This window comes from Sus scrofa, chromosome 3, assembly GCF_000003025.6.
Source record: "Sus scrofa isolate TJ Tabasco breed Duroc chromosome 3, Sscrofa11.1, whole genome shotgun sequence".
Classification (NCBI taxonomy): domain Eukaryota; kingdom Metazoa; phylum Chordata; class Mammalia; order Artiodactyla; family Suidae; genus Sus; species Sus scrofa.
The window spans coordinates 104,696,363-104,722,140 of record NC_010445.4 but is presented as its reverse complement, the minus strand read 5'-3'; the positions used below and the strand labels follow the sequence as shown (position 1 = coordinate 104,722,140).

The 25,778-nt window shown below is 36.5% G+C and overlaps 1 long non-coding RNA gene across 2 annotated transcripts; it reads right to left on the bottom strand.

Annotated features, from left to right (window-relative positions):
• LOC106509856 lies at positions 3,616-25,544 on the bottom strand. 2 transcript variants are annotated; one of them, XR_002342997.1, is made up of 4 exons: positions 25,214-25,544; positions 24,853-24,937; positions 22,782-22,817; positions 3,616-5,786 (listed from the first exon to the last, which is right to left on the bottom strand). It is a non-coding gene; the product is annotated as an uncharacterized LOC106509856 (long non-coding RNA). The 2 variants fall into 2 exon arrangements; XR_001307797.2 differs by lacking the exon at positions 22,782-22,817 and having other exon boundaries at positions 25,214-25,539.

Below are 25,778 nucleotides of genomic sequence, written 5' to 3'. Positions count from 1 at the left end.
AGTAAAACCATTTGGAAAATAAACATGTAAAAAGATGCTAACTTCACTATTAGTCAGGCACACAACAGGGAAATGTTTTTCCACATCCATGACACTGAAAAACTTCCAAAGCTCCAATTACTGATGACAATGTGAGATAAGAGGAACTCTTACATGCTGGTGAGGGAAATACAGTTTACTACTGATATTTTATAGGGATTTTCACAATTTCAGATAAAATTGAGAACCCTTCTATCAGCCTAGCAATTTTGTGTCCAGAAGACTTGAAAGGTGATATTCATAGCCCCATTGTTATTTTGAAACATAGCTGTAATGACCTGAGTGCACGGTGATTATGAAATGGATAGAAAAGCCAAACTATAACACATAGTACACTACTAGATAAGAATTAAAATAAATGAAGTAGATCAATATGTGGCAACGATGATGAATACCAAATCACAAACAAGCCACAGTTGTACAAGTGTACTTATGATATGGGAGAATGTACATTTAAAAAAGGCAAAGTAAAACTTTATGTTATGGATTTCTATATAAGTGTTTAAGTATAGAAACATGGGCCAAAATAATACACATCAAATTCATAGTTATCTTTTCCTCTGGGAAATAAGTGAAGGGAATGGGTTGGGAAGGACTAGAAAGGAAATTTCACTTTCTCTTTTCTGTTTTATGTTAAAATTTATTTGAAGTGAATATCGCAGTTTAACCTTTGCTAATTCTGAGTGCTAAATACAAGAATGTTTGCATTAGTATTTTGTAGACTCATCTGTTATTTTGTTCTATAATCAAAAAATACACACACACACACACACACACACACACACACACAATTTAGAAGTAATCTGTCTCAAGTAAATGATGACCCAATAGCTTTCAGGTCCGTTTCTCAAATGTTAAGAGAAAAGCCAAAAGGGATCACGAATCCTTAACCTGATTAAGTTCAAAGTTCTTTTCCTTTTTTTGTTTGTTTTTCACCACACCCACGAAGTGAAATTTCCTGGGCCATAGATCAAACTGTTCCGCAGTTGCAGCCTGTGCCACAACTACGGCAATAGCAGATCCTTAACCCACTGTGACACAAGGGAACTTCCCAATGCAAGTGTCAATAAGAACATTTTGCAAAAGTAGTAGCATTGGGTTTCAGATTAGACTAAATAAATATTGAGGTCCCTACTAACTCTGAGAAAACATAATCAAAATGTGTGGTGGATTTTAAAATACTCTTTTAAGTTAACCATGTATTGCTTATTTTTATTACCCATAATTAATATATGCAATATTCAACTTAAAATTTCATTTTTAAAATGAAAAATTTGTACCCCAATATAAGAGGAACGTGAGACTTCAAATTTTAAGCTGCAAAAGTATCTTGGCCTTTTATTTTCAGCCACACCACGACTGAGATTCAGCTTTATCAACTGCCTCTGAATTTATGAGTCTCAGGGAAGTAGCTGCATTGTGGCAGAATTGAGAATTTTGTATTTCAGCACTTAAATATGGGCAAGCAATCAGACTCAGGATTACTTGTCTGTCACTCTTCACTGATTTTATTTGCTTTTTCCTACTCTGAGCCCTTTCAATCCCCCTCTGAACATCTTTGGGAAACTTAACTGTGACATTCAGTCAACCGGGAGAGCTTAACTAACAAAGAGTTGGCCAGTTTTATTCATAGAGATGAAAAGCAGGGAGCTGCATCAATGATCATGATGTGAACAGTCTGGCTGGAGTGAGGCACTGCCCTGGACTCATTTCTCAGACGGCCCACAGAGTGTGGTGGGATTCTGTAGGCTTGGAGGTAGAAAATGAATGTCAGTTCAACCGCTGGGTGAAATGTAACAAAAGGGAGAAAAGGCTAATTGAGGTGTTCTTTAAAATCCTTGAGTGTCTCTTACCCTTTTCATCTCAACTGCTGCTTGTGCAAGCTTTGTCTACCTACGTCTATGTGGGCAGAGGTGAACACAGAACAAATGAGAGAATCTGCTGGCTAAAGAGCTGCATTCAAGCCTCTGGACCTGGAAAGCAGGGCACAAGGGCCAGATGCCTGATGCTGCATCAGCACTCAGCTATAGGGAAAGCACAGAAGAGGTGCAGGGGGTGAACCCTCTCATTCTAGGGGGCACTGACACATGTCCTTGGAAAGACTCAAGTAGTACATTTTACCTCCTCAATGAGGCAGATGCAGGACATGCGACCAGCTCATCTTTAATTCATGTGATGTGAAAACAGTCTGGCTGTAAAGTGGAGTAGTTGAACAAATCAACAAAATGAATACCCTCAGATGGGGGGAAAAAAGTAGTGGATTTGATTTCTATTTTTACATATCTTTATCTTGGTCACCAAATATCAGACCAAGTATTTGTTCAGAAAGATGGAACCTTCCTTATGTTTGCATTTTATCATGTAGAAATATTTCTAGAGTTGTGTGTGAATAGAATGCTATCTATGATTTTGTAGGGCTTTACTGTCACATTTCCAATATTCTGGATATATTGAAAAGGTAGGTGGTATTATTATCATTTTACAGAAGAAGAAATTGAGACAATCATATAAGAAATATCATTTCCATTGCCATGGGTCAAATGTTTGTGCCCTCCCTAAATTCATACACCAAAACTTTAATTCCCAGCATGAAGGTGTTTGAAGGAGAGACTTTTGCAAGATGATTAGGTTATTAGGTAGAACCCTCATGAATGGAATTAGTACTTGCTATAGTCTGAATGTTTGTGTCCCCCCAAAATTGTAACCCCTGCTGCTATTAGTAAGTGAGGCCTACTGGGGAGTGCTTAAAATATGAGGGAGGAACCCTCTTGAATGGGACTAGTGCCTCGTAAAAGAGACTCCAAAGCGATACATAACCCCTCTACCACGTGAGGACACAGGGAAAAGGATGCCTGCTGCAAACTAGGAAGATGTTTGTCATCAGGAGCCTAACCAGCCAGGACCTTACACTTAGACTTCCCAGCCTCTGGAACTGTGAGAAATAAATGTCTAATATTTCGGCCACCCAGTTAACAGTACTCTCTAGTATAGGACTGAACTAAGACACTTGTGGTCAACAAACTGATTAGTAGGAAAGTCTGATCTAGAATTAAGAATCTAGACTAAGGAGTTTTTTCTTTTATTACACTGAATTGCTATTGCTAACTGATATGTAAAGCATTTGTCATTTGTCACAAAGAAACCTTTACAAGGACCAGATAGATAATATAAATGTCTTCATTGACTATGCATAGAGGTGTGAGGGAGTTATACGCACCACTAGACTGTGGGCTCCATGTAACACTCAAATTATGTTTAACAGTGTGTGGGTTAAAGAAATCATATAAACATATATACATATATTCATATATGTGATGATTCTTATATAGTAAGCTGGATAATATATGACTGCTATTATGATTTATATTTGCTCTTAATATATTGTGGGAAATTAGACCTGCATCTGTGATAACCAAAAAAAAAAAAATTATCACTAACAACAAAAATATATCATGGACCTAATATACCAAAACAAATTTTTGTTGTAAAACAATTTGAAGTCCTTCCAAATTATAGTAACAAACATTTTAACTGAAAAAACATTTTTACACAAATGTTTATTATGCATCTCTTGTGGGCAGTATGACCGTAACAGATATACAGAATAAGAAACACAGTGTAGACAAATTGGAAAAGGGGCATGTGATTAGTATTTAGAAATGCCAGCCTCAGGGTTCCCAAATATATAGTGACCTTATTTTTCAAAATGGAACATGTTTGAAAGTAAAGGGGAGTTCTTTAAGGATTTTGGGGATCACAGGTATGACCTGAGAAGTATGGTCCATGTGGTCAAAATAGACAATTAGTATTGTCCTGTGGTGGTGACGCTTTTCCTTTTAAATCCGGAGGCTGGTAGTGTGAGATCAGTTCTTTCTGACTCCATGATAGAATAATAGGTCAAATAAAGTGCTATAGCCAGAATGGGAGTGCTAAAGGTCACCCTTGTTTTTATTTTAATGATTTCCCTCAAGTTAGTAGACTAAAAAAATTATATGCTTGATTTTTTTCAAACCATATCAAAATCAGTTCTTGAATCCAATAAAAAGATTTTCTTAGATACCTTAAGTTCTTTGTTACTCCCTTCATCAAGCTGTCTATTGTCATTATAACAACCTATAAAACATGCTACACAGGTCCTGCTCAGTGGCTTGTTACTTTCCCTGTTAGCTCCAAATCATTTCTATCTCCATTTCACACAATTTTTTATTCAATGAGAAAAGCATTTCTTACCTTTTGGGGAACTTGAACTACTCTGTTTTCCAGATGCTTTGTTACATTGTTTGTCAATGAGTTTCATTTATCACTTGAATACGGTCTACTGACAGTGCAAGGTCAAACATTCTCTAACTTCACATGTTCTATTTGTATACAATTTCACTAACTATATATAAAATCATCATTTTCCCATTATAATGAAACTGAGTCACAGGTCACAGATGAAAGCTAGATTATGTCTTTTGCAATAATAGCATTTCATATTTTGAAGAGTACATTATTTCATAATATGGCAAAAAAAAAAATCCTGTTATGACCTTTCATAATCCAAGACAGCACACTGATGCAACTTACTGAGATAGAATATGCTCTCCAGTTTACAGTGATAGAGTTCATTTAAAGATTCATTTTATTTCTGTTTTCATAAGCTATGATATCATATTTAGTGTTTATATTCACAACAGCCTTAACAGTTTCACTCATAGTTTTGTTGAGTTTTACAAAGGAGTAATTTCAAACAATTTGGATGTACTTTTAGAATGAGACTCCTTAAATCTATGTCTGGCTAATAGCTTTTCCACTCTGTCAGTAGGGGAAAGAACAAGTTGAAGGCGAGAATTCTCATTTTACTTTCTTTGATTTCATTTTTTTTTTCAACAGGAAGTTATCGGAGTTTTTTTTTTTTTACTGATTAACACATTTCTTCATCAACTCTAATTGCAAACCATTAAATTAGATTGCCTCTTTTTAATCTTTGCTGGCTTCAATTCTCTTATGAGGAGGAATATTGTGAACTTTCAGATTTGAAATATATATGTCATTCTTAGCACTGAGAAAAATATTGTTTAATAAAATGACTTTTCATCATAATGTACCTTAACACGTATAATTATGATAATTTAAAAACTTCAGACTTGAGTAGAAATGGAAAATGTTTTCATTAAGGAAGAAAAGCTAAATATCATATTAAAGCAGATGGCATTTTAAAATGCAGCCCTCTTAAGTCTCTATACAGATTTTAGATTTAAAGAAGACCTCAGGCAAAAATGCTGCAAAGCAAATAGTATCACTTGAAAGGCCAATTTATATTCCAATATAAACTTTATAGAGACAGATTTCAAAACTAGGTAGTAGAATCATCATGAATAGATTGTATTATTTGAAAAATAACATCCATTATGACAATTCCGGTCTAAATCTTTAACAGAGGGAAAAGTGAACAAGTATTATAAAATCATGTACCCAGGGTGGATTCCATTTCCATCTTGACTTACTATCCCATACGGAGTTGGCAATGACTACAGAATGGGAAAAATGCGTCCTCCATTATTATTACGTTTATTGCGGTATGCTCCCCGATAGAACTAACATCTGAGCATTTGGTATACAATAGATAAATCACTTAGAATATTAACTGATTTTTCCTCATTTACTTTGGTATACTGTTCTCACAGAGTCAGTGTAAGAGACACATCCATAAATCCTCGCTCGCTCTGCAGAAAGCCACTGGAGTCCTAGATTGATAAGAAGACCTGCACAAAAGAAGGTGATCATCTCATTGCAGTCTTGCAAATTTTTTACACATGTAATCACACAGCCACCATGACATTTTCCCCAACAAGGCCACTTGTGTCCTCTTTGGCATCTAGGATTACTGTCTTGCAGCGTTTTCGATTATATATGTATGTAGCTCAAGCACCAGCATGCTTTCCTCCACCCCTCACCCCTCCCAACAACTACCCTCAGTCTGCCTAGGACAATCTTTATCCAGTGCATCTAAGAAGAGCATTCTCTCACATCTGTTACCAAGTCCTTACCCAGTTTCTGTTCTTTTCTACCAGTCACAATTCAGCTCTGGGCCAGTGTTTACTTTGATGCTTAGCACAGTTACTGCTTCAGCCCCTGTATTAGTTTTGTTTGTTTGTTTGTTTGTTTTGTCTTTTGTAGGGCTGCACCATGGCATATGGAGGTTTCCAGGCTAGGGGTCTAGTCGGAGCTGTAGCCACTGGCCTATACCACAGCCACAGCAACACCAGATCCAAGCCGCGTCTGTGACCTACACCACAGCTCATGGCAATGCCAGATCCTTGACTTGCTGAGCAAGGGTGGGGATCAAACCTGCAACCTCATGGTTCCTAGTCAGATTTGTTAACCACTGAGCCACGGTGGGAACTCCAAGTTCTTGATCCCTACATATTAGTATCAGGAGTCAAGAGTAAATTAAGGGAATCTATGGGGTATGGACAAAATAAAGAACTATATGAATCACGGGACAGTTTCCATAGACTAGATAAAAACACATAGACACAAATGTACTCTGTACAAGGAAGCTGTTTATATACAACTCAGGACATACTTAGTGCCCTCAGAGTTTGTATTCTCAAGAGAGGGTGCCTTTTTTAAACTTCTACCAGGAAAGTATCACCATCTTTCAGAAAATCCCACCTCCCACCTTAAGTGCTGATTATGCAAATGATCCATCTGTTTCCTTAGGTCTAAGGCACTTGGAATGCAATAATCTTCAGTATCGTATTTTGTATACTTAACTGTTCAGTCTAGATTATCATCTGAAAAAGCAGGAAGAATAGTCCAATATAGGCATTGTCAATTTAAGCATTTTCTCACTGCGAGGTATATTATCTTGGTGATCCAACTGTGAACTTCATTATCATTTCAAAAAAATATATAGACACACATACATGCACACTCATCTCAAAGACTGACCACATTGTTATTCAGAGATAGTAGAAAGAAGAAAACATTATAAACAAGTAGGACCCAGTGGGACTTCCTGAGGCAGACCCTTCCACCATATCCTCTGTTTTAGCTCCTCTCTGAACTACCTAGATAATATTATCTGATGCACATTTCCTGATTTTTTTTTTTTTTTTTACAGAAGTGAAAACCTTAGCCAAATGGAAGATGTCAACTATTTAACCAGGAGCACATAGCCTCCAGGTCACCTGCAGCATAAGGACAGATAATATTAACCCCTGTGACACAACCTGTTACCTCATCATCAGCCAATCAGAGAACTGTATGTAAACTGATCACATACTTTGTCACCCCTCTCCCTCATCTGCATTTTAAAAATGCTTTTGAAACCCTTCCAGGAATTTTGGGTTTGGGGAACATGGGCTATCGATCTCCTTGCATGGCCCTTCAAGAAACCTTTCTCTGCTCCAACTCCAATATTTTAGTATTGTTTGACCTCACTGTACATGGGACACAAACTTGCTTGTATTCAGTAACAATATTTTCGTAAATATAGTATCCTCTGCTTAATATGCTACATGCAATGCAATTATTGCTTCAATGTAACTAGTATCAAAGATACCCAGTATATAATAGATGTTTTTCTAGATCCTGGGTATACAGTAGTAAAGGAACATATGAAAAAAAAAAAATCCCTGTTTTAATAGAGATTACTTCCTCCAATAATGAAATGTAATAGAAAAGATGAAATTTATAATAGTAAAACCAAAGGAAAGGTAGAATGAAGCCAGTGATCTACTCATTTTTTTTTTTTTACTTAGTAGAAAAATGTGTTATTTTTATTTTTCCTCATAGTTTTGGATTCACTTGTCAGGCAATCTCAACTCCCAATTCCATCTCTAGTAATATCCTAGGAAGGTTTACACATAGAGTACACTGACTTCAATTGCAGAGAGTGTTTAGCAATATTCCTCAATAAATGTTCAGTCTACGTTTATAAAAAAAGTAGGGAGGCCAAGGTGGTAGACAGACATTGTGGTCATTCTGCACAAATCCAAAAGCCAGCCCTCCTTGGAGTTTCCTAAGATTCTCCATTAGTCAAAAAATCAGAACAATTCTTTTTACTTCTGGTCATTTCCTAAAACTACTAACCCACATTTCAGCAAACATGAAAGCACAAAACCTATTGTAGAAATAACCACTTATTTTTAAGCTATCATTATACTGCAATGAAAATATTCAAGGGGTGTTTAATTTCATACATAATTTACATCCAATAACTAAGAACACATTCTACTACATTTTTTTCCAAAAATCATGAAATGTATGGAAGCATAAAATGTTTTAATTGTGAATTTGGTTAGAATAATACTGGATTTGGAAATCATCACGTGTTTCATGATCTAAAACCAAATAATGCTGCATGAATTACTCTGTAGTTATTTTAAGAGTGGGAAAAAAAATGCTGTGAATGATTTGATTATCATTTTGCTTTGGCTGCTGAATTGGGTGTGGTTTTTCTAAAAGGCAGGCTTAAAATAAAAATAGAACTGGAGTTCCCACTGTGAAGCAGTGGGTTAAGGATCCAGTGTTGCTGGAGCTGTGGCATAGGTCACTGATGTGGCTTGGATTTGATTCCTGACTCAGGAACTTCCATATGCCACAGGAGCAGCAAAAAAAAAAAAAAAAAAAAAAAAAAAAAAAAAAAAACAACCAAAACCAACAAAACACCGACAAACAAATAAAACAACAACAAAGATGAAAATAGACAAACTAAAAAGATTAAGGTAATTCACTTCATTGTGAAAGACTAATGAATATTTGAAAATATGTGTATAACATTTCAACTTGGATTTAAGTAATTCATTGAGTGGAAATAGTGAGGCAGTTCCTTGGAAATAGCTAGATGTGAATCAGATATATATCTTGTATATTTGAAACAAGTGATTTTATTCTTTCACCAAACATTTATTGACTGCCAGTGGGTTTCTGGTAGATATTGAAGATACACATGTTAGTGAGACATGGTCCCAGATTTCAAGGAAAGTGATGCATAAGGTAACAGGCAAGTCGACAACTACAAGTGATTCTGGGAGAAGTGGAGGCAAGGTACCCAAAGCTCAGGAGCGCAAGGGAAAGCACTGTAATCAAGGGAGGCAAAATAAATAAATAAATAAAAGTATAAAAAGATGCTTCCATATATAAATATTGTTCAGTTACTAACTTTGTGTAATATTAGCTAAATGTTATCTAAGATCCATTGCACCTCTCAAAATCCAGGAAGTCTAAGGTACTGCAATATACTGTTGTTTTTTTTTTTAAATAAAAAAACACTTACTTTAAAATATATCATACAAAGCCGAGCAATTATTGTTTTCTTCACAGCATTATACCATTAATATCCTTCATGAATAACTAAATAATTTTTTAGCATGAGAATTATTCAGGGGGAAATTCTGAAATCTGCCTCTGGTACATGCTGGCTCAAAAGGATAATAAATTAATAGGAGACACAATAAAATTAAGGGATTTATTGTGCTATTGGCAACACCCACTCTAGTTATGGTTTGGAAATCTAATCGTTTTGTTTATAAAATCTTTTTGTTTCTAGTTACTATATGGTTTTCTTAGAGAGTATTTATTCTTATTAAAGCACATTGTGAAAAAATTAAAGACAAATAACTACTCTGAAATATGATATCCTAAAAAGAATAAAGTTCATGTGCATTATATTCACCCCAAAGACTACTAAAAGGGAAAATAGAACAGAATTAGACAGAAGAATGAGAATCAATTCACCTCTGTTCAACTCACCAATTTTTGAAGCACCAGGAAAATGGGGGCTTTTATTCTAGTCCCTATGGAATAGAGACATGTAGAATTAGGGTCACTTCCCTAAAAAGCAAACATGCACTTGTGAAAAGAAGAAAAATTGTTGAAGCTACTGAAATAAGAGATAGTATATGATAACTCTGAGGCAGAGGTGTGGTCATGTATCCTGGAAAATTTGCTAGTGAGCAAAGGCATCATGGCCAGATCTTAAGAGAGGAGAAGGGTTTTATCAGAGATGTCAAGAAGAGAGAAGAATTAGAGAGACCTAGACCAAAAAGATCTGCCTGTGTGTCATGAGCTATTATTATGGATGGATTATCAGCTAATTATTTAAAAGTGAATAATGAAAAGTGGATGATAACTTGCAATAAGTCTAGAAAGTTAGGTTAGTAGAAGAAAGATGACTAAAGATGCAGATTATAGTGTTCCCTTTTTCTACTTCCTAATGAAGATTAGCAGATTATCATTGGCAACATCTATGTTCCCTTCCAGTTTTGCAAGTATTTTTCTGAAATGTAGTCATTGGGCTTTTTAAAAACACTTCCCAGTTTTTGTTTTTGTTTTTTCCATTACCTGATATATTTTTTTTGATATGATAATGTTTTCTGCAAGGAGTTACAGGGGGATTAGGACCTATGGGGTTATTTCATTCACAGCATCATAGTTACCTTGGTCCTAGAAATTTAGCAACTGGAATATATCACAATGTCAAGGATGACCAAAAAATAATAAAAAGTTTCTTACTGTTCTTCAAGGGTGTATTAAAAACTTCTTATCACCCAGTTTCCTTTCAGTCTTTTCAGAAGAAGTATATTTTCCTATTGCTATTTTTTTTTCTATGTGGACCTCCCTTCAGTATTTCCTGATTCTATTTTTTACCATCCAATATGGTACACTACTATTAGGAAATCTTACATCAAATATCCTCTGGGTAAATTGATATTTTTTATAACAGTGAATCCATGATTGCTTCTGGCTTTAGATTCATTAGATTCTAGGGTGAATCCAGTGAAGAATATAGAAAAGGTGAGATACATCTATATAGAAATAACTTCTAGTGGCTTGTTTCTTCAGAAAGAGTTGGTAGGCATGGCTGGTCCCATGAACTTCAAAAATTGCACTCCATGTCATACAATTAAATACAGTCTCCCCTAGATTAAAAGTCATATAATTAGCACCTGCTACAGAAACATGTGAACTGAGGCCACAACACTGATATTATACAATTAGAATAAACTCAACTCTGACTTTCTTTTGATGCATCGTTATCTTAAGAGAAAAAAAAAACTATTGCCATCTTAAATATTTTAAAAGAAGGGAAAAGTCTGCACTCTGTGATTTGATGGTAATTGCAAAAATATGTGTATGGAAAAAGTATGATTCCATTATGACAGCTAAGTTGGTTTGATCAGCAGTAGCCATCCCTTCCTAAACACACACACACATACACACACACTCACACACACACACAGAGACAATTCCATTCACCCTTACCCTACCCATATGTAGATATTATTGTCATAGATTTAAACTTAGAACATAATTCACTAATGACTGGAACTGAAAACTATAGGAAGGTCTGTATATACAACACAAAAATTGATCTGCTTTAAAAGAATAGTGATGCTATTGATATACATTTTACTGATTTATCTCATTGATTTAGTTGAGTCTTAAAATTCTGTGATCATCAAATGTTGCTTTCATTTGCTCATACTTCCTGCAGATTGTTTCCAATTTAGAGGAACAGAAAGATATGGAAAATGTGCAATTCATACAACTGGTACATGAAGCCACTCTGCACAATTTCTAGTGGTTTTGAAGATACCATTTTAAGATGAGATGCTAGACTTCAGATTTTTATTTATTTATTTATAACTCATTGGATCCATATTTTCACATTTTATTATTTCTGCTCCTCAACCCAGTACTGCTCATAAACCAACAAACGCTAGGGAAAACTGAAGCCAGCAGGTGGATATATAAAGTGTGGGAACTACAAATGTCAGATTATCACTTTACAAGATTACATTAAGACTTCTTTATGTCAAAAGAAAGGATAGAAGCCAACAAGTAAAGAATGGTACAACTGGAGTTCCCGCCATGGCTCAGCAAAAATGAATCTGAGTAGCATCCATGAGGATACAGGTTCCATCCCTGGCCTTAATCAGTGGGTTAAGGATCTGGCATTGCTGTGAGCTGTGGTATAGATCACACACAAGACTCTGATCCCACATTGCTGTGGCTGTGATGTAGGCTGGCAGTTATGGTGCCAATTCGACCCCTAGCCTGGGAACCTCCATACGCCACCAGTGAGGCCCTAAAAAGACCAAAAAGAGAAACAAGCAAACAAAAAACCAGAAAAACAAAAACAAAAACAAACCCCCCCCACAATTGCAGTGTTTTGTACCACCTTGATAAAGAGAAAGTGAAAATTTTGTCCTAGAAAAACAGATTTTCTCACACACTCTTTTTCTATGGAGCAGCAGTATGGCCAACTATAGTAGTCTAAGATAATTGGTTATGTGTGCAGATAATTTTAGTGACACATAATTATCTGTAAATTTCTACAACACCTAAATTATAGCATACCGCAATTAATCATACCCTGTGGCCATCTAGTTACAAAATGCATCATTTTATTGTCTGTGAAATGAAAACTGTTGATATAAGTTTTCATGTAGAAACTAGAAACCTCAGTGGGAGTTTGGTGATGGGTGGAGAAGAGGTGCAAGCCCTCACCTGTGAAATGACTCTGGGCAAATCACTTCTCCCATCTCATCTTCAATTTTGTTAGCTGCCCTGTGTGAATAATGGGGCCTATGTCTTCCAGGGAAATTCAGTGACATCTCATCCAGTTCTTCTCAAAGGTGTGTAAAATGGTTGAAATCTTCTTTGTGGATTAACATCATATAAAGGCTGCAGTGTATAGTTGTCTGAAGAACTGGGGCAAGGAACAGCATCTCATCCTAGTCTGTCCACTGGCTAGCTAGTGGACTTTCAACAAATAACTTTGCTTTTCTCTTTCCCCATCTGTAAAATGAGTATGTTTGACAAAATGTTCCTTAAAATCTTGCCTATCTCCAAAAATATGACTTTAATAGAAGTTAGTACTCTGACTCTTTAAATACTTGAACATCTAATGACCTCTTTGCTCCTGAAATTCTTCAGGTATCAGAAATATATTTTGGTATGTGCTAAGAAAACATTTGATGGCCACCTGATTGAAGTAACTGTGTTATTCCAATAATCAAAAGAAAAAATAAGTCCCCCTATTTGTGAGTAAACTAGGACAGGATCGTACTGCAAGAATTTAAAAATAGGCTGAATTTAATCTTACAGATTGGAGGTTCTAGGTGTGCCTGAAAATGTAATGATCCTGAGATCTGTCTGCATCATCTACAAAGCTGACTATTAATCTTAAAATATTCCAAAACACGCTGATTTCACTTTGCTCTCTTAACAGAAAATTTTTGCATTTAAAAATCATTCACTTAGAACTGATAAAAAGACTTGAGTGGCCATAGAGTTTTCAGTGTGCCCCAAGGTGCTTTTTATGATAAGGCTGAATTGGAATTTGCTTTAGGAGACTATCCTTATATTAGGTCATATGGGTGAATGCACTGTGTCAATATGATTTATGGCAACTCAACTCTGCTTGGGGAGAACACCATCTTCTGAGAACCTGCAGTCTTATTTTGGAGAATCAGCTTGAAGCTGCTAATTGGAAACTGTCAAATGTGTTGTTTCAGTCCCATGAGAACTTACCGGGCTTACTTTACCAAACTAGCAGTAAATAGGATAACACCTCTGATTCACGCGTAACTGCTCATAATTTTCCAACTGAGCTTTAACTTGACTGAACATAGTCTGCTTATGAGTGACATTACTGGTCACAGTGTCTGTAAGGGTAATTATAGATGGTTGAAGAAATTCGCTATAAAAATATCAGATGGTATTAAACCTGAGACAACTCATTCATCAAGCATTTGAAAAACTTACTAAATCTCTGAAAAACTTACACTCTGGTACAAGGGTGTGTAAAAGGCCAGGATAAAAAGAAATATTTTTTGTTTTCTGGGCTATACAATTTCTGTCGCAACTATTCAATTTTGTTATTGTTGACCTGAAACGAGCAAAGACAATATGTAAAAAACTGGGTGTGATTTTATAAAAATAAAACATTGTTTTGAAACAAACAGTAAGGGTCACATTGGGTCCATGAGCTGTAACTGGCTCTAGAAGTTTGGTTTACTATAAACACTAAGAGTCACACACTAATGTGAATATAAATCAAATAAAGAAAAATAGCTAAGCCAAGCACAGAAATTAAGTAGATAATTGATATAAATAAGAAATGTTGTAGGAATTCAGAAGAGCAAGATTTCTGTGGGAGGAAGAGGTTTCTGAGATGATATAATTTTCAGAAAATGGTACAAATAGTCAATTTCTATTTCTATAAATTCCCTTTACCTGATGTCATAAGTAGCATGACCCTGTTCCTTTTAGTTCATTTTATTATTATTTTTGCTACATTTTATATTATAGTTAATTTATATGTGGCCTGGAATGGGAGTAACTATTAGATCACTATATTAGATAGTTATCTGTATTAGGATCAATCATGAAATCATAAAAGAGTCTCTCTTACATAAAACTCTTTTCATGGATTCATCATAAACTAAATTGACACACCTATTATACTCGAAACTGGCAAGTTAAAGTGGTTCAGCTTGGGAAATAGGCATAAATAGATTCTAATCCATTTATTTATTGCTTTCAGTGCTAGAATGGATTTCATCATATTTTGTCTCAATACACAGGTGTGACTCACAGTTGAGTGAAAACAACGATCATGTGGTGGAAAAGAATACCTTTCTTGGCAATTCATTCACTTGTAGCAAGTATTTGTCTGCCAACTAAGCCCAGATATTTTATCTGCCACATTGAATCATATTTTAGTCTCAAAATAGCAGGTTAAAACTCTCCAAGAAATCAATGACATTACTGAACTATTCCATTGGAGCAATGTATTAGAAATACATAAATGCTCTTTACTGGCACTCTTAGGGTCTTTAAGAAACTGTTATCCCATCTGTCATTTACAATGTTTATTTGAGGGCTTTGCCTGTTTGTTGTTGGCTTACTTTGCTTTGGAAAAGCAAGCAAGGTCTTTTGCTCACTGCCAATTTCTCCAAAGAACACACTGAAAGTGATGACTGCTCTATGGCTCTGATTTGACTTTATTTACAATTTGCCCTATTTTCTTTAATACAGAACCAAGATGAGACAGCATTTTGTTATCTTCCAGCTGTTTTCTGTGATTAAAGCAGTGGGTGCACAGGCACTCGGGTGCAAACCTTTATTCATGTCACAGCATCCTCCTTTGCATCACTGCTCCATCAGCTTTGATTCCAATAAAACTGGGTACGGGCTCACAAATAATAAATACACTCACCATATATGTGCCAAGAATGGATTCATGCACTGCAGTTTTATTTTAGCATAATAGAAATTTAAATACCTGCAGTTCTTCACAAAAAGTACTTGCATTTCTTATTTAAAGCACTTAATATTAGATGGTCAAAAATGTCATTTGATTCAAGATTGTGACAACAGTTCATTTTATTTCTCTGCAAGGACAATAACCTGACTGGTTATTTCATAAGATACTGTGCAAGCAATTGACTAATTTTCTGTCATAAGGAAATCAACCTCAAATGGTGCCTTCATAGACTTGTTATCTTCTTTACCAATAGTGACTATATCTATGAAAATTGCCCTGGAAAACTTTATTCTGCACTTACTTGGGAAAATCTACTGACACAACAGAGAGATTATTATGCTTTATTTGAAAATGCCAGGAAAATGACCTATGGCGTCAAGATACTTTAGCCAAATTTTTAACAGACAAGATGTGGTGACTAGGGGCACAATGGTTGTTTTTTACCAAAAAAAAAAAAAAATATATATATATATATATATATATATATACACACACACACACACACATATATATAAAGTTTTCAAATGTCTATATTGTACTTTTCATTCACTTTTTGTTTTAGAGATCCGTATAAAGCTACCCCACTTACAGATTTACATTTTTTTGTGTGTCATTTTTAGGACCACACCTGTGGCATATGGAGGTTCCTAGGCTTAGGGGTCCAACTGGAGCTCTAGCCACAGGCCTATGCCAGAGCCACAGCAATGCAGGATCTGAACCACATCTGTGACCTACACCACAGCTCACGGCAACGCCGGATCCTTAACCCACTGACCGAGGCCAGGGATCAAACCTGCATCCTCATGGATGCTAGTTGGGTTCATTAAAAGTTGAGCCAGGATGGGAACTCCTGTTTTTCTTTTGTTTAGTTTTGTTTTTGTTTTTGGCTGCACCAGCAGCATATGGAAATTCCTGGGCCAAGCATCCAATCCCAGCTGCAGCTGTGACCTAAGTCATAACAGTGGAAATGCCGGATCCTTAACACACTGTGCTGGCCCAGGGATCTCAAGCCACTTCAGAGACAATGCCTGATCTGTAACCTGCTGTGCCACAGTAAGATTCCCCAGATTTACTGTTTTGAACACACAGAGATCCATCTTCGATTTTTGGGTTAATACAGTTACTATTATCATTACTATTTTTGGTCCACCTATGGCATACAGAAGTTTCTAGGTATCAAATGCAAGCCATAGTAGTGACAATGCCAAATCCTTAACTCCTAGGCCACCAGATAACTCCTATTACGCTTTTACATGAAGTTTTATTATGCTTATTGCTACTTCCATGCTCTAATGTGTTATTTTTATGCTACTAGATCTCTTATTACAATTTAGGATGCAAAGTAAAAAAAAAAAATTATCGATTTAGGATATGAAAAAAAAAAAAACACTCAAAAGATGGGGAAATACTTTGGTTAAAACAAAAAAACAACCTGTAAACTCAAAGTTATATAAAAGAAACTGTTCCAAGTACTCCTTGATAAAAAAAAAAACAAGTGCCATTTTAAGCTTATGATGATACTTTGGTGAAAACCTGAATCTTACATATAATAAAAGTTGTGCAATAATTGTGGATAAAATACTTCATCATTTTTCCTCTGAAATAACCAAGTTGTTTATATATCTCATAAAAAATATGTTTGTTATTTATCATACATTTATTTTTTATTTTATTTGTTAATGTATATAAAATATAATTTTCATATTTTATAATACTTAGAAAAGCTATATGCATAAATATCAAATGCTGAATGTCCACCAGTAGCCCAGAGAATACACTGTGGAAATCTCTGCTTTATGGGCTTCATCAAACTCCAAAATCTAAGATTTCATCAGCTCAAAAAGCTTGTCTATCTCTTGCTGGTAGCAAAAATTCCACTCTCTTGGCTAACCAGGTGGAAGGCAGATGGAAGTCCTTAATATCCTCTCTTATAGGCCCCCAAAGGAGAAAAAGCAAAGAAAAAGAAAAACCAGTATATAGATTAAAAGCATAACCTGAGCCAGATGGAAATGCACAAGGCCTGGAGGCACAAGGTTATACAGTGAGACAGCATAAGTCTGCTTTTATACTCCTGCGTCTGGTCTCCTTGCAACTTCCTACTGCCCTCTGAAGAAACTTTCATTTTAGTTGGACAGGGCTTTGGGAAGGGAAGGAAAGGTTGAAATAGTAAATAACAACACTCATTCTCTGGGTAGCACTCGAATTGTTTCCACTTTATAATTTGGACAATTCTACAGTGAGCATTAAAAACAGAACTTGTAATGGAAAATTCAGCAAAACTATAATGAGATAACTAAGTAGTTAGGTTCAGTGCTTGTCTCATCGGCTGAAATTAGACACTTTCTCTGTCTTAGTCTATGGTGTGAGAGAGCTGGCGATTCCTGCCCATGCACATTGAGAAGGCAGGTAATTATTACTCATGTTGGCTTTGATGAAATGACTTTACTCAGTTACAATTTCTTCAATCAAACAATGAATAAAATAAAGAAGTCTATATTTTGCCAAGAAAAATCCTCAAATTGACAAATTGCAGCAAATTCTAATGTGCATGATTTGTAGTTGTCCATTCACTGTAAATAGCATGATTGAATTTCAATATTTTTATAAAGTCTCACTGTGTTTCGACCAGTAAAAAGGCCAAGTCATTTAATTTTAATTCTTAGCTAAATAAATAAACTACAGGAGGTAGTTTATTTTGAAAAGGATTTTGTTTGAAACAATAAAATTAGTAACATATCTGAACAACCTATCTCATTTACACTATTATAAATTTGCAGATAGACTATTGTTGAAATTGACAATCAAGTCTAAACTGCATGATCGATGTCCTGTTATATAAAGTCCTTGACACTCAAGCTGTATCTGTGTGTAAGAGACATAGCTTGCCATAATTGAAAATCATAGCTAGAGGGTTGAATATCTTCTTTCTTATGCATTCTTTATTTTTTTTATTGTCTTTTTGTCTTTATGTCTTTTTAGGGCTGTACCCTCAGCATGTGGAAGTTCCCAGGCTAAGGGTCTAATTGGAGCTGTTGCTGCAGACTACTCCAGAGCCACAGCAACTCCAGATCCAAGCCTCTTCTGCAACCTACACCACAGCTCTCAGCAACGCAGGATCCTTAACCCACTGAGTGAGGCCAGGGATCGAACCTGCAACCTCATGATTCCTAGTCAGATTCGTTTCTGCTGCGCCACACTGGGAACTCCAATTCTTATGCATTCTTAACATTTATATAAAAATTCTATACATAAAAGACAGATAAAATGTTACTGTTCCATGAAGATTTATCTATAAATGCATGTCTATCTGCAAACAGTGAGCTTTTTTTTTTTTTGCTTTTTAGGGCCATACCCTCAGCATATGGAGGTTCCCAGGCTAGAGGTCAGGGGTTGAGCTGGAGCTGGAGCTGCTGGCCTATGCCACAGCCACAGCAATGCAGGATCTGAGTGGTGTCTGCGACCTACACCACAGCTCATGGCAACACTGGATCCCACTGAGCAAGGCCAGGGATCAAACCTGCGTTCTCATGGAAGCTGGTCAGATTTGTTAATTGCTGAGCCACGACAGGAACTCCAACAGTGAGCTTTTAATTTTCCATGATACTCATCATTATTTAATCAGTACTTATCTTATGCTAAGCGTTTCTGCTGTTTTGTTTTGTTTTAGCACCGCCCCTGTAGTGTATGGAAATTCACAAGCTAGGGGTCCAATCAGACCTGCAGCTGCCAGCCTACACCACAACCGCAGCAATGTGGGATCTGAGCTGTGAGATCTGCAACCTACACCACAGCTCATGGCAATGCCAGATCCTTAACACACTGAGCGAGGCCAGGGATCAAACCTACATTCTCAATCATACTAGTCTGATTTGTTTCCACAGAGCCACCATGGGAACTCCTCAAATTCTTTAAAAGCCTAGTAAAGTGGCCACCATTAATACTCCACAGATAAAGATACCTAGTCAGAGAAAGAAAAAAAAAATAACGTTTCCAAATTCACACAGAAAACAAACATCTAATAAGATTCTTTAAATCACTATTTATCTGACCTCAAAGTATGCCAAGCTGTGTCACACATATTGACATATGCCACATAGACACTGGTACTGCAGTATAATTATTTTTACATGCATTTTATCTCACCTATTAGACTGAGAAGTCCCAGAAAAGTCTAAGCAAACTTTCTTTGTCTTCCTCAGTTATATTCATATGACTTAGGAAATCTTGTTAAAATGCAAACTCTGATTCCTTAAGTCCTAGGCTGGCCCTGATAACCTTCATTTCTAACATGCTCCTAGGTGATACAGGTGCTTCTTATTCCCGGGAAACATGTTGCAGTGAAAAGCCTGACAGACTAAGTAATACATATTTTCACATAAATATTAACTCAATAAATGTATTTGAATGCAAGACTGTATGGCTTCATGACTGAACAAATAACTTTCTTAAAGCTAACTAGGCAAATTCCCAACATGTTAGTAACTAAGAAAGTTTCTCTGGGCAACTGACTACAAATACGTCTCCTCCTTTTGGTAAAGGCAGAAGTCACCAGAATATACCCTCTGCACATTTCCAGAATGTCTAGGCATCCTCTGGGGCAGGATCCCTGCCAAATGTAAATATATTTCTACAGTGTACCCTTCTGGGTCTTCAGTCATAATATGCTGTGCCTGTAATGTTTTCTCTGTGCTCATGAGATTAACTCCTGCATTTTTTTCTAGGCAGATTTTGTGTAACAAATACTTCCTAAACCTTCCTTGTAACAATGAACTATCATTCAATTTGCCAGACACATACTTGCATCAGTTCTACTATTTCTTTTTAAATAAGCATTTATTAAGTAGCTATTATGGGCCAAGTTTTACACCTGATACTTAATTTTTTATTGATAGAAAATTTCATTTCACTTATTTGATTACTGTCATTCTTATCTAGATTTTAGGTCCACTAAAAACAAAGACTATGACTTTAATTATTTATATTTGTCTTTTTTAGGGGTGCACTCAGGGCATATGGAAGTTCCCAGGCTAAGGGTTGAATCGGAACTATAGCTACTGGCCTACACCACAGCCATAGCAACACCATATCTGAGCTACGTCTTCAACCTACATTCTCACTGTTACTAGCCAGGTTCATTACCAATGAGCCACAATGGACATTCCCATGAATTTATTATTTTTGTAACCCTCCTACTATTAGAGTGACTTGGACACACAAATTCACACTTGCTAAATAAAGCATGAGTTAATCCTTCAAAATGCAGTTATCTCGAATATGACCTAACAAACTCTTCAAGAAGTTTATCAAATCTTTATCATTGTCAAACTATTACCAAAAATTGAAGAGGAAGGAATCCTTTCAAACTCACTCTATGAGACCAGCATCACCCTGATACCAAAACCAGAAAAATATATCACAAAATTGCAGGCCAATATGACTGATGAACATAGATGCATATATCCTCAACAAAATATTAGCTAACTGAATTCAACTATACGTTACAAGGCTTATACTCCTCAATCTATTAAGGAATAAGAGTTTCTCCAGAAGAGAAATGAAGAGATACTAAAGGAATTATTTTCACCTTGATTGCACATTTAAAGATATATATCTATTAGGAGACCTTTGCCTGCAAATGACAAGATTCCCAGCTGAAAGTGGCTTAGAAAATTAGGTAATTTATTATTTCAAATAATACTCCTGGAAGCAAATGGCCATCCCAGAGGTGATTTCCAGCAACTCAAAAGTGTAACCAATGACACATGTTTCTACTGTTACATCAGCAACTCTAAACATGGCCACTATTCTTCTCTGTCACAGGATAGTTTCTCCAGGAGACATAGGAAACATGGCCACATCCAGGGAAGTTGAAATCAGGCGCTTCTCCATGTGTCTTTTTAGAGAAAAACTTTTTCAAAAAAAAGTGCAAATGAACATTCCATCTGATCCAGAATTAGATCAGTATAAAAGAGAATATGAGAAACAAACAAACAATCTGGAATTTAGGCTTCACAGAAGTAGATAGAATCTAGCAGAAAACAAGGTAGTGGAGTGGTCAGGCCTGACCTAATGGAAAACTACATGTTTCAAAGCACACATTATTATTCATCCTGTGGGCTATCAAAACCCAAATATTATCATTGGTAATGGTCTATAGAAGCTGTGTTAACTTTGATCAACTCAATTGCAGACTTTTAAAGTTCAACTATTAAATTTACTTTTGGTGTATTATTTATATCTCTGTATATGAACCTAGTAGTCTATGGGAAATAAGTCAGTTTCAAATAAATCAATTAACAAGGAATTGGTAAGTAGGTCTAATACATACATAAAATATGTATATGTTATACACATATCAAAGATATGATGTATTTTAATCTTTAACTTTCTGTAGCCAATGTTCTATAACATGGTTTGTTTCAACATCAGTGTATACTATTCAAAAAAATAAGATTCATTTTTCTTCTTAAAATAAATTAAAACATATTTTATTCCTATGTTGCCTAAGATTAAAGGTATAAGATATTATTTATTTGAAATGACTTGTATTAGCTGATTTTAAAATTTATATTCAAGAACAAAGGAACTGGAATAGCTCTAACAATATAAAAATAGTACAAAGCTGAAGAAATCATACTACTTGATTTTAAGACTTACTATAATGCTATAATAATTCAAAAAGCGGTAGTAACAGAGAAAGAAAAGATCATTGGAATAGAATAGGTAATGCAGGCATAGACTCAAAAACATGTAATCATTTGATATTTAACAATGACGAAAAATGGAGCAATGGAGAAAAGAGTCTTTGCAACAAATGGTATTGTAACAATTGATCATAAAAGCAATAAACCTTGACCAAAGTCTCATACTTCATACAAAGATCAACTCCAAATAAATTCCAAAACTAGATATAAAACTAAAAAATATAAAACTTTCAGAGGAAATCTAGGTTTAGAAAAGAGTTGTTAGAAATGACACCAAAAGCTAATTTGATGATAAAAATGGTAAATAGGACTTCATCAATATTGAAAACTTTTGCTCTGTCAGAGACACTATCAAAGGCAACAAGACAAGCTATGAATTGGAAGAAAATACCCGCAAATCACACATCTGTAAAGGATTGTATTCAAACTATATAAAGAACTCTGAAAGCCCAACAATATTACAATAAGCAACTCAATTTTATAAAATTAACAAAGGATGGAACAGACCCTTCACTAAAGAGGATATAAAAATAGCAATAATCACATGGAAAGATGTCGAGCATCATTAGCTATTTAAGAAAATACAAATTTAAACCACAATGACATAGCAATCACAAAATATTAGGATAGCTAAAATGAAACTATAGACAATACCAAAAATGGAATGCAGAACAACTGGAACTCGCATGTGTTGCTGGTGGGATTATGCAATGTTAGAGTCACTCTGGAAACATATTTGGCAAGTCTCACAAAGTTAAATATCTACTTACCATTTGACCCAGCATTCTTATTCCTACATATTGTACCTAAAGAAATAAAAATATTTGTTCCCACCAAACATATACAAGGATGTTTATAGCAGCATTATTTGTGATTTTTCACCTTGGAAATAACCCAAATGTTCATTCTCTCATGGTTGAGTCCTCAAGCAATTCCATGGTGACAACATAACAGCGGCAGTAAAAACAAACAAACAACCAGAAAAGCCAAACTCCTCAGGAAGGAATCATCCTCCAGGTTGAGTAGAACTGGTCTTCCAACAGAGCAGGGGCAACCTCTCTGATTTTGCTCTTTCCCTGTTTCACTTTCTTCCTCTCTCCTCTCTTTCCTGTTCTGGCCTTCTCTCTCATTCTCCAAGCCCCTCATTACTGCTTAGCCTCAGACACAAAATGGCCATAATACAGATGACTTCTGGATTGAGAAGCAAAAAGGAGACTACTAGGGAACTAGAAAGAACCAAGGAGATTATGAATCAAAGCAGGAGGATCTCAGGAAAGTGTCCTATAAAGTTGCTCATGAAGCCTGGTTTTACTTCCCTAGCTGCCCATGTGATCCTAATTATCATTCCTAGTACTGAGAACTGAGTTAAAGAATAGACCTCTGCCCAGATTCCAGACTGACTACTGAGTAGAAGGTACCAAGAACATTACAAAAGCTTTAAATGCTTAACTGATACTGGAATTTAGTAGATAAGCTGATACCTGGGACCTGGGACCCGCTTTACTATAGTACATGCACTTGGACAAACATCTGCTGGCGCAACAGAACACAAGGAAATTCTAAGAGGCTAAAAATAACTGCATGTGGGCCCTTTGTGGCTGGGGGGGTGGGGGTGGGGTGAGTAGGAACAATAAAATGCAAAGTGGCCAAAATTCAACTGCAACTTCTGAATGTCAAAAGCAAAAACAGGGAAGTGTGCATGATCCCTGCACAGAGTACCACCAAGGGGGTGAGGTGAAAGCCACCCCTCTGGCCCAACCCACTGATCCACCCCCACCCTCACCCCATTTAAAGAACCTGTCGCCCCTCTACCTTGACTCAAGATCAAGAAAGGGTACCTGCTACTTTTTGCCTTTGGATGGAGGGGCCCTGAAAACCTGGAGAGTACCCAGGAAATTTAGACGGTGCTTCCACAGGCTTTTGGGGACAGCTTCCATCTTTATGGAAACATGTTAACAAGGGAGCTGAGGGAACTAAGCCTTAAAAGAGAATCTGCTACAAAATGTTAATGATTTATTGATAAATAGTGATACAAAGCAAGTCTCTGACCAAAATACTATTAAATTCCTAAACCATCTGGCAGAAAGGGGCTATAAAGCCTCCCCAGCCAAGGCTCAGATCTCACAGCAACAACTTCATTATTTAGCATTTGTTCTGACCCCAGGAGCTAAGCCCTCCCCATAGATTGAAAACAGCAATTAGAGCATTACCGTATCTGAGTACAAAAAGGTAACTCCAAGGCTTTCTCCAGATGGCTGAGTTCTGTTTTATCTGGATTCCAAATTAGGGCCTCAGAGCCAAACCCCTCCCTATACGAAGCCTTAACAGGAAAATAAAAGGAATCCTTCCAATGGGAGAGAGACCACCAGTGGGCCTTTGAGACTCAAAGGTTGAGTTGAACAGAGCATCAGCAGTAGGGCTCCCAAATTTGGACAGGCCCTTTAACCTGTACATTCACAGAGGTTAGGGATGGTGCTAGGAGTTCTGCCCCAACAGCTGGGACCACATAAAAGACTGATAGCTAACTTTTCAAAACAATTGGAGTCTGGCCCGGGGATGACTAAGGTGCCTGCTTGCAGCAGCAGCCACAGCTGTATTGGTTAACGAGGCTTTCAAGCTCAGGACAACACAGATGTACTAACCCTTCATCAGATACAGTCTGTGTTGGAAAAGGACATCATTCTTTGTTTGCAAGAAAGTTAATGAGACATCAGGCTCTCCTAATGAACACACCTGACATTACATTAAAGATGTGCCAGACCCTGAACCCCTCAACTCTGCTTTCAGCTGTGGAGAGTGGAAACATTGTATAAGTGTATAGAGACCATAGAACAAACTTACCTCAGCAGGGCTGATCTTCCAGAAGAACTTCCTGACAGTCCTGAAGTTGGTTTCCTAATGGGAGCAATTTTACAGAGATAGGAACCTGAAAGGAGAGTAGGGCACAGTTAGTCTATATGGAGCGGTAGATGCCAAGGCCCTGCCACCCTAGACTTCAGCCCAGAAGGTCGAGCTAATTGCAATCATGAGAGCTATATATTTAGGGAAGGATAAGTTAATTTTTTTTAATTTTAAATGTGAGTTCCATGTGTTACATGTTCATGCTGCCATTTTGAAAGAAAGAGGAATGTTAAGCACTAGAAATTCTCCCATAAAATATAAAGAGTAGATTCTAGCTCTTTTAGAAAGTGCAGCTCCTGACCCAGGTAGCAGTGATCCGCTAGAGGAGCCGTCAGAGGGATGAGTCTTTTGTGAGCCAGAGGAACAGCAAAGTTGATCAAACCACAAAACGGGCAGCTTGACTGCAGAAGCCTGAGCAAGTTATTGCCCTAGTGATTGGCCCTCCTGAGCTCCCCAGCTTTTCCCAATATTCCCCAAAAGAATAAGAAAAGGCTGAGAAACGGGGCTATAAGGAAGGAAGCACAAGCTAATATAAAAAGGATGACAAGGTTCTAATATCTGAAGCCCAAGAATGGAAACTCATCAGGAGCCTGCATGATGCCACCCACTATGGGAGGGATGCACTATGAGACTTGATGCGAAAGGCCTTTTTATGGGAGGGAGGGGCTCAAAAGAACAGTAAAACAAGTAGCCTTTGCCTGTGATTTGTGTGCCAGTAATAACGCACAGGCCCACCCAATATTCCTTTGTTCCCTAGACCAATTGAAGACCAAGGGACATAAGCAGAGGAAGCTTGGCAGCTAGATTTCACCTAAATGCTCCTGCAGTCTGGATATAAACATCTTGTGTTTGTTGATACTTTCAAG